We start from the raw sequence: 10,000 nt of genomic DNA on the forward strand, positions 1-10,000 counted from the left end.
AGAGAGAGAGAGAGAGAGAGAGAGAGAGAGAGAGAGAAAGAGAGAGTGATGACGAAGAGGGGAATAGTATATTGTAATAGAGGGTTGATCCATCAGAAGGTTTCATCCATCCTAGTATCGAAGTTTACCGACAGCCGAAGACCAAGGGACGAAGAATATCGTCCGATCGTTCGAGGAGAACGATTGGACGGTAGTTCGAAGACAATGGGCATTATATAAATTTATACATAACTATACATATATATATATATATATGTATATGTATGCACGTATAGTATGTGTATAGTGTTCATTGTAAATGATCTACTAGAATATCATGGAAACTGTTAATTAACAGTAATAAATAGTAATAATATTTACATTTAACTATATATGTATATGTGTATTGCGTGTATATGTATATTTTGTGTTTGAGTGTGTAATGTGTCTATATATAGTGCGTGTACGTATTGTGTGTATATATTTAGATATATATACATATATGTACAGGTGTATCTATATAGGATATTCACTTTATATAAACGAACATCATCGGAACTATTAGTTAATAGAAAATAATGTATAAAAAGTAAATAATATGAAAGTACTGTTTTCAAAAGTATAAAGCAAAAATTATATTTTACACACACACACATGTATGTATGTATGTATTTCGTAAATTATCGTATCGCATTAGACGATATCATTGAAACACCCCGTGTATATACATCCTATATATATATACTCGAAGCTGCATTCAAAACTATATGGGAGAACAGAAAGGAAATGATCTAACTCGGCCTGCTTCCAATTCGGAGCCCTTACTATGGCCGATGCAAGCATCTCGAAGGCCAACAACGAGGACGAGTTTGACTTCGACTTCGACTCGTTCCTGGCTCGGAACCACCCCGCAGACTGGCCACAAACAAGGAGGTGGGCAATTTCTAGGTTGCTCAGCATTTCCACCTCGTCGAACCGATTCAGTCCTTTATCTCTCTCTCTCTCTCTCTCTCTCTCTCTCTCTTTCTCTCTCTCTCTCTCTCTCTCTCTCTCTCTCTTTGTCTCGTTGATTCTCCTTACGATCAACCACAACGTTCTGAACCAGATGTCCTGTCGTTTCACTGAAACTATTGTCAATCGATTTTCTCCTCCATCGAAATATACATACCCAGCAATTTGTTTTTTCTTTCTTTCTTTCTTTTTTTTTAATATCCCTTTTTTCATCAGTATCGACGATTTCATTTTTTAACAAAATTTTATTACTTCGAACAAAGGATATAATCATAGTAATAACAATAGAAATGATATATAGTACAGAAGATAGGAAAGAAAGAATGAAATTCGGCTCGTTCAATCGCATTGAACATTCTAAGCGAACATCATGAAGGATCGTTAAGTCTAATTCGTATTATTTTCGTTAGTCGGAAACTGGTACGGTCTAACACGGTCGAATTATTTCGTTGCTTTCGAATATACATGTCGTATGTATGTATGTACATGTATATGTGTATATATGTAAATAAGGATAGAAAGGAAACTAGAGTGTGTGGGTGTTTAGTAAACGCAGGTTGGAAACATTTGCCCTCTGTATCCGTGCATGATGTTTATCGTTATCCACGTTAATACCTTGCTCTCGTTACTGGAGAAGCTAAAAGTAAGTGTAGCAGTAGCAAGAGTAAAAACAACAACAACAACAACAACAACAAAAACAAAAACAACAGCAACAGCAACTACGACACCATCTCGTTACAATGTCCAGAACAGCTGGGTTCCTTCTTCCACATTTTCTGCTTTCGTGTACTCTTCCTTCCTCTCTCTCTCTCTCTCTCTCTCTCTCTCTCTCTCTCTCTCTCTTATATTCTACTATTTCGTCTCCCTTTTCATGGCTTTTCATGCTACTAAACGTTAAGTTTCCTGTTGCTGAAAGTAAGAGAGGATAGGAGAGAAAGAAAGAAATGTGGAAAGGCGCGGCTAAATTTATGCTTCATTCGTACACGTTAGGTATACACGAGGAGGAAACGAGTGGAGCGTAAATTATGGTACTCGTGAAGGCGAACTTGCCCTCTTCGGCTACCTTTCTCTACTCTTTTTCTTTTTTTCTCTTTCTTTCTTTCTTTCTTTCTTTCTTTCTTTCTTTCTCTTTTTCTCTTTTTCTCTTTGCTTTTCTTTTCTTTGCTTTTCTTTTCTTTTCTTTTCTTTCTTTTCTTTTCATCTATATCCATCCTCCTTCATAACACTACAAGGTGGTGGTGCTGATGCCGCTCCCGTGGGGGGGTAAGGTACTAGCAGCTCGTGGCTTTTATTTATTGTTCCAGAGAGCAATGCACACGGAAGCCAAGCTTCCATCTCCTCTCACCATTGCGGCGGTGTGAGAAATTTAATTTTAAAAACTGCCACCGTCGCTTTTTCTCCAATGAAACGTGGCTTTTGCCTCCCCTTTCGTAAGGAAACCATCTCGACGAGAATGGTGATGGTTATGGTGATAGTGCTGCTAGTGGTAGTAGTGGTGGTGAATGTTGGAAAGGAAAGTAGACTATTTCCTTCTCTCTCTTTTCATCTCTTTCCCTTTCTATTTCTCACCGGAGTTGCCCTTCTCGCAGTAACCACCTTGTTTCGTCTCTCTTAAATCTTCGTCGTTTGTTACACTTCGTGATACGTTTAATAGAGAGAAAAAGAGTCTTTTCTCTCTCTCTCTCTCTCTCTCTCTCTCTTTCTCTCTTTCTCTCTCTCTTTTTCTTTCTCTCTCAGTTTTTTTTTTCTCGCTTTCTGTTTCCCTTGGGAGGAAGGCCTAGAGGAAAATGAGAAACCAATGAAAAAGTGTGAAAAAGTAACGTGCATACCAATACCGGAAAAAGAGGAAGAAAGAGAAAGAGGGATGAAATACGTCGTGTAATTTTATCATAAAATTTATCATTCTTTCTTCTTTCAACGAGAAGGAGAGAGGGACGATATTAAGTTAATTTATTAATTCCATACCTGCGAGGATATAATCAGAAATATTTTCAAAGCTTCTTCGTTCATCTCGAATAATTCGTATATTTTCACATCATTTACAAAAAAAAAAAAAAACGCTATATATCTCCATATGCAAAAGAGGATAGATAGTTATATGAAATTTGATCTTGAATCGTTCTCGATAACGAACGTGTCGTTCGAATATCTTTCTCTCAAAGAAATAAAAATTGATGAGGATTTTAATCGATACTGTATAAAATGTTACTCGTACGTTCTCTTTCATATATATATATATATATATATATATATATATATATATATAAACACAGCCATATACATACACACATATTTATAGAGAAACTCTTTTCGTCTTCTATACTTTGGACATATGGTTCACAGGCAAAAGAGGACGAAGTGAGAGGATAGAGTTCTCCTTTCTTTCCTTCCCTCTTTCTCTTCTCTTCTCTTCTCTTTACTCCTTCAGTAAAATTACGAACGGAAGGCACTAATTGACTGGCTCCGTCGCCTCCGGTTTTCGAAACGAATTAGCCGTCGACGAATGCGATTCAGTCTGGATAGACCCTTCGTTTCTCCACGCCTTTCCCCGTCCTTTTTCTCTTTCACCCGCTCTCTCTCTCTCTCTCTCTCTCTCTCTCTCTCTCTCTCTCTCTCTCTCTCTCTCTCTCTCTCTCTCTCTCTCTCTCTCTCTCTCTTTATCTTTCTCTTCCGTTTTTCCCAGAACGAAAAGTATTCGCGTTTTTCAGAGCTACATCTCGTTACGTAGCCCTATGCGATAAGGCATTCGTAGTGGTGGAGTACCAAAGTGAGAACGAAAGAGAGAGAGAGAGAGAGAGAGAGAGAGAGAGAGAGAGAGAGAGAGAGAGAGAAAGCTTGTTAAACCATCGAGAATTCGAGTTAATTCCGCCTCGCGTTCGAAGCAACCAGCCCATTAGCCACTATGGGACCGAGCCTAATTAGCCTGCCAGGGGGTTGTTGGATTAATGCGACACCCTCGTCATCAGAAAGACTCGCGATGTACGCTACCTATGTACTTTCTGATAATCTTTGTCGGCAATCCGTGTTCGTAATAGCTTGTAACCGGTCTCCCTCTATCTATCTATCTATCTATCTATCTATTTCCGTCTCTTGTCTCTTTATTGCTTTGGTCTTCTTTATCTTCTTTCGATTTTTGCGACCTAACGAACGATCTCTTGTTTTTCGTGACGATACGATGAATTGGAAAGATTGAGTGAGAAAGAGAGAGAGAGAGAGAGAGAGAGAGAGAGAGAGAGAGAGAAAGAGATGGAATTACTGTTTCTATTATCTATAGAAATATCACACCTCTCGAGATGCCACCGTCTATCGAACAACCGCAACTCGATTAACGCCTGCTGCGTCGATATTCATGATCGTCTCTCTCTCTCTCTCCCTTTCTCTCTCTCTTTCTCTCTCTCTTTCTCTTGTTCTGTATATCATGTGTATATACACATATACGCACATATACAATATATATATATATATATATATATATATATATATATATATACATACATAACACACACACGTACTTTCACGTCGATATTTCTCTGTATAATATACAAGAGTATAAAGGCGGAGAGGGGGGGGAGAGAGAGAGAGAGAGATTTATATCGATGATGGGATTTCGATTTATATCTTCGTAATAAAAGGCCATTTAACGAACACACAATTCCCATCTCCCTATATCTTCGTGTTTCTCTCTGTATTTTTATAATACTTATTATCGAGCTAGCTTGTTATTCGAATGAGATAAGCCGATAATCTGATTCACTGACCGTTTCGATATTATTACATACAAGCGTTATCGAGATCGAAATAATTGTATGTTGGTGTTCACTTCTCTCTCTCTCTCTCTCTCTCTCTCTCTCTCTCTCTCTCTCTTTATTTGATAGTTATTTTCAAAGTAATTATAGATTTAGAAAATACTTTGGTAACTATGTTTATGATAGATAACGCATTAGATCGCGTAGAATTCACGTATTAGTGTTATTATCGACGGAAAATGTATTTACGTACATACGTATAAACGTGTATACGTATGTATGTACGTATGTGTATATGTATGTACGTAAGCGAACTTATGCGTCTGACACGTTTCATTTCGCAACGATATGATAATTCAGTACCAAGTGAAAGTGGAAGGGTCGGGGCAAGTTTATACGTACGCATATATATATATATATTCTATCTATGAGTGTGTGTATATATATATATATATACATGTACGTATGTACTTACCTCATCGATCGGAAACCTTTCGCACTAAGCTTTACCGCTGAGCTTAATTTTCAATTATCGCCGGATTCCGTAGGGCCGACGAGAACGAAATTGGATTCTAATGACGTGCTCATAACGATGAGTTAGATTTTATGCTTTAGGGCAAAGAAAGTAAAAAGAGAAAGGAAAGAGAGAAAAGAAAAGAATTAAAATTTCCTCAAAAAAAAAAAAAAAAAAAAGAAAAGAAAACACAATGAGTTTTAGAACGAATAATAAATTTGAAAGAGTTCTCGGATATTGTTCTAACAAAATACAAATTTTTATTTAACAATTTAACGTATATCGAAAATATCATTGTGATTAAATTCTCACGTTTCAAAAATTCAAGAATTTGTTCTCTTATCATTCTCCTTCTTATTCTTCGGTCTTTATTATGCCATCGAACTAAGAAGAATAGACAACGGAGGAACAGGATATTTTCTTCAAATATTTCTCTCGCGAATTAAATAAGGTACCGTCGAAAAAGGGAGTTGACGACGGTGAAAGAAAGAAGAAGAGAGAGAGATAGAGAGAAAAAGAGAAAGAGAAAAAGAGAGAGAGAGAGAGAGAGAAAGAAACTCGTGATAGAAGGAAAAGAAGAAGTGCGAGATGCCATAGCTCGAAGGCTTTCATGCATGAAGCTCGCACGGAGGTCACCAACCCTCTCTCTCTCTCTCTCTCACATACACACATACACACACATACATGCTCTCCCCTCTTTCTTTCTCTCATTCTCTCTTTTTTCTTTTTCTTTCCTCTTTCGACATAGGGGAACTTCTAGAACACGGAAAACGCATGGCATTGGGGGATGTTAGAATACGACATGGCGTTTCGAGGGTTGTTAATATCCTGGAAATCTGTTTTCCTCTACCCTCTGCTTCTCTCCCCTCCAACTCTCCTCTTTCCTTTCGCATAAGCATTCGAAGTCTTTCCATTCGACCGCGATGCGTAATGCGTGTAAGCTATTGCACTATGGCGTCTGGGTTGATGGTGATGTTGATGGTGGTCGTTGGCAATGGCGTCGAACTCACCCTTCAGTAAAGAAATTCATCCGAGCGACATCCGCTCGATCGCACCCACCGACTTTCTTCCCACCTTATTTCCGGCCACCCCTTATATTCACATTTTTCCAAGCGCTTTCGAGCAACGCATGAAAAAAAGAGGAAAAAAATATGATGAAAAAAGAAAAGGTAAGAAAAGAACGGAGCAAAAGAAAGAAAGAAAGAGAGGAGACAGCTTTCACGAACCCGACGACGATATTTCTTCTTCTATTTCTTCTTCGCGTTCTTCTCTCTTCTATGTGCATTCTTCTTTTTCTTCTTTTTCTTCTTCTTCTTCTTCTTCTTCTTCGATGAATCGAACTAGACGAGAGACACATTTCTGTTTACACCAACGTAGTTCGTATTTGCACGTCCGTATGTGCACGCGATTTTCAACTTAGATTTTTAGGTTGACTTTTTCTTTTCTTTCCTTTTCTTTTTTTTTTTTTTCTTTTCTTTTTTTTCGTCTTCTCCGTCTCTCTGACACATCTACGTTTAACTTCGCAGTAGGCATTGTTATTTGTGCGTTTTTTTTTCTTATTTCTTTTTTTTTTTTTTTTTAATTCTCACTTCTTACTTTTAATTTCTTCTTCTTTTTGTTTTATTTTCAACTCTCTGTAACGCGGTATGTAACATTCAAATTATATTTTCTCATGATACACGCTTTAAATGTAAATTATATCCAGTATAACATGATTATATTTTAAAGCAGATTAGTTTCAAGTAGTAAAATTATTAGACAAACCCTTGTAGTTGTATAATCATCTGGGAAATGTCGAACCAAACTGTATAAGTTTAACATTATATAACATTTTTTTTGTAGACACGTAAAGAAATTTTTTTCGGTGCGTTAAAGTTTGTTCTTCTCTTTTCTTTTTTCTTTTTTTTTTTTTTGTATTTCTTCATTCATAAGATAAGAGAAATGTATTAATTGATTAAATGAACGTTATCTTTGATATAATTAAATTAAGGATCTTATTGATAATTAATCAGAAATCAAAGACGAGATAACGATTAAAGAGATATAAGAGACGGTAAAGTTCCATAGGTTGGCTTTTGAAATTGACTACGAATTGACGTGACTAAAAGATCCATATCGGCGACCTTCCCCTTGGGTAAAGTCCATTACTTGCGATCTTGCGACGATAAAAATAGATCCTTTGTGTAGATATGATCGATGGACTGGACTCATTTCATACTATAAATGTCAGGGTGGAGATTCTTTGTCGGTTGCGACGGAAATAGAAGGATAAACGGAGGTCGATAAAGAGATGGATGTTTTTGGTGCTAAGGGATGAAAAGGGTTTGATATCGTTAAAGTGAATTTTTCAAAAGAAAATAGGATGGTACTTATCGAGATACCCAGGGTTAATCATTTCAAACTTTTCCCTATATTTGTCTAAGTGATTTAGAATACATATAAAATCGATCTTCGATATGAAACAATTGTCGACGAAATTTAATGATCTACAAAAATTGAAAAGTAAAAAGCTTTTGTGAATATGAAAGTATGAAAGCATTTTTTCTTTTCTTTTTTTTTCTTTTTTTTTTTTTTAACACGATTTAGATATGAAAAGTAAAAATATAAAAGCGTCGTTATTACAAAAATAAATTTCTTCTTGGAAATGATTAATATTGAAATATTATTATTATTATTATTATTATTATTATTATTATTATTATTATTATTATTATTATTATTATTATTATTATTATTATTATTATTATTATTATTATTGTCGTTATTATTATTTGTCAAATTGATTATTGACCACACAATATAATAATTTTCTTTCTTTCTTGAAAGCTTGAAAAAATTTCTTTTTAACTTTCATTCGGTGGATCAATATTTTTTTGACACTGTATAAACAGGCGTGAAAGAAGGAGGAACATGAAATCGTAAAAAAATCATCGTGAAATAAAATATAAAAATTCAGAACGCGCGCGTTGAATTATAATATTCCACGTGATCGAATATTCGCGAGTATGGCGGAAAGGGGAAAAGACGGAATCAGAGAAATGAAAGAAAAAAAAGAAAGAAAGAAAGGAAAAATAAAGAAGGAAAGGTTCAGAAATTCGAAGTGTGACTTAACGATAGAACTTCTCGGTTGCTTAACATATTGCTATTCGATGAGGGTGTTCACCTAATGCTTGGCTTTGTCTCATCCAAGAACAAGCGATTTTCTGTGGTGAAAAAGAGTGAGAGAGAGAGAGAGAGAGAGAGAGAGAGAGAGAGAGAGAGAGAGAGAGAGAGAGAGACAAAAAAAGAAAGGAAATGGTGAAAGAGGGGTGAAACGAGACTCGCCGTTTCTCACTCCACTTTATTTCTTCCCTTACCCTTTATCGCAAAGGGTGAACCTTCTCGAAAAGGGAATGAAAGAGCGCGAAGAAGTCTGAGACTTCGACTCGTCTCGAGGATTCACAAAAAATCAGAAAATTCTAAATGAAATTAATTCAGAAATATTAGAAAATAAACTAAGAAGAAATATATATATATATATATTACTATTAAATTTGTATATGTATTTATACAAACATAAACAAAAATTTTTCATAAGATTTAAGATATTACGAAGTTTTAAGAACGAACGTAACTCTTGCTTCTTTTCTTTTTCGCTTGCCCTTTTTTCTCATATGATCATTTTTTATTTATTTATTTATTTTTCATTTTTAAATGAAGAAGAAACAATCATTCTGAAGAGAGAGTTTATCGAGCGACACGAAAGGGAGCTTTTGTCATGAGTCCGTTTTCTTTTTTCCCTCTTATTTTTCAATTCCTTTGACTTTTCAATTCCAAGACGACTCTTGTTCCTTGATTTAAATTTTCTTTTTATAAAAAAGTGTTACATGTTCGAAAAATAAATCGAAAGAAACCGCTACGTTTTCGAAAACAAATATGCTTTAGATTCACGAATGAAAAGGCAAGGCAATAAAGATAGACAGATAGATAGAAAAAGATAGATAAATGTAGATAGATAAATAGATAGATAGATAGATAAAGAAAAAGAACGATCGAATCTTTTAGTCGCCATAAAAGCACCCCTATACCTTCTTACCAGTTCGTCTTTTTCGAGAAACAACTGCATCCCTTCTTCTTCTTCTTCTTCTTCTTCTTCTTCTTCTTCTTTGTCTTCTATTACCTATCTCTTTCTTTTTCTTATCCTCTTTCCTTTCCATTCTTCTTTCTTTCTTTCTTTCTTCCTTTTTTTTTCCTCCTTCTACCAGGAGCTAGTTACGTACCATACAACTCCTGTATTTATGAGGGATCCTACGAGGGAGGAAAACACCATACACGTCGCCAATTTCCACGAGGATATATCCTCACCCTCGCTCTTCCTCTTTCTATCCCTTTTCTATCCCTTCCTTTTTCTGTCTTTTTCTTTTTTTTTCACTCCATCTCTCTTTCTATACTTTTTCCATTCTTCTTGTACTCTACATACTTCTTCCTGTATGTATATATTTATGTATGTATATACATATGTGTGTATGTGTATATACATATATGTATGTATGTATGTATATACACACACATATATACCCACATTCATATACATATATATATATATATAAAACACGATCGTTCCAATTTTTCCGCTCCATAGCTCTTAACGAGTACGTCCCTAAGAAAATGATCGTCCTTTTATTCGCGACCACGAGTACCTCTTATTCGCTTGGACAATATTTCGTACCTCCGATTATCCAACTGTTCTCTTATTTTTCCTCCCTTTTCA

The 10,000-nt window shown here is 35.5% G+C and overlaps 1 protein-coding gene across 6 annotated transcripts in view; it reads left to right on the forward strand.

Moving 5' to 3' along the window:
• The window catches only part of LOC122632415 (GATA zinc finger domain-containing protein 14-like), a 144,977-nt gene that overhangs the window by 74,022 nt on the left and 60,955 nt on the right, over positions 1-10,000 (forward strand). The gene's annotated exons all lie outside the window — the stretch shown is intronic.

The sequence above is a fragment of the Vespula pensylvanica genome, chromosome 1 (genome assembly GCF_014466175.1).
Source record: "Vespula pensylvanica isolate Volc-1 chromosome 1, ASM1446617v1, whole genome shotgun sequence".
NCBI classification, from domain to species: domain Eukaryota; kingdom Metazoa; phylum Arthropoda; class Insecta; order Hymenoptera; family Vespidae; genus Vespula; species Vespula pensylvanica.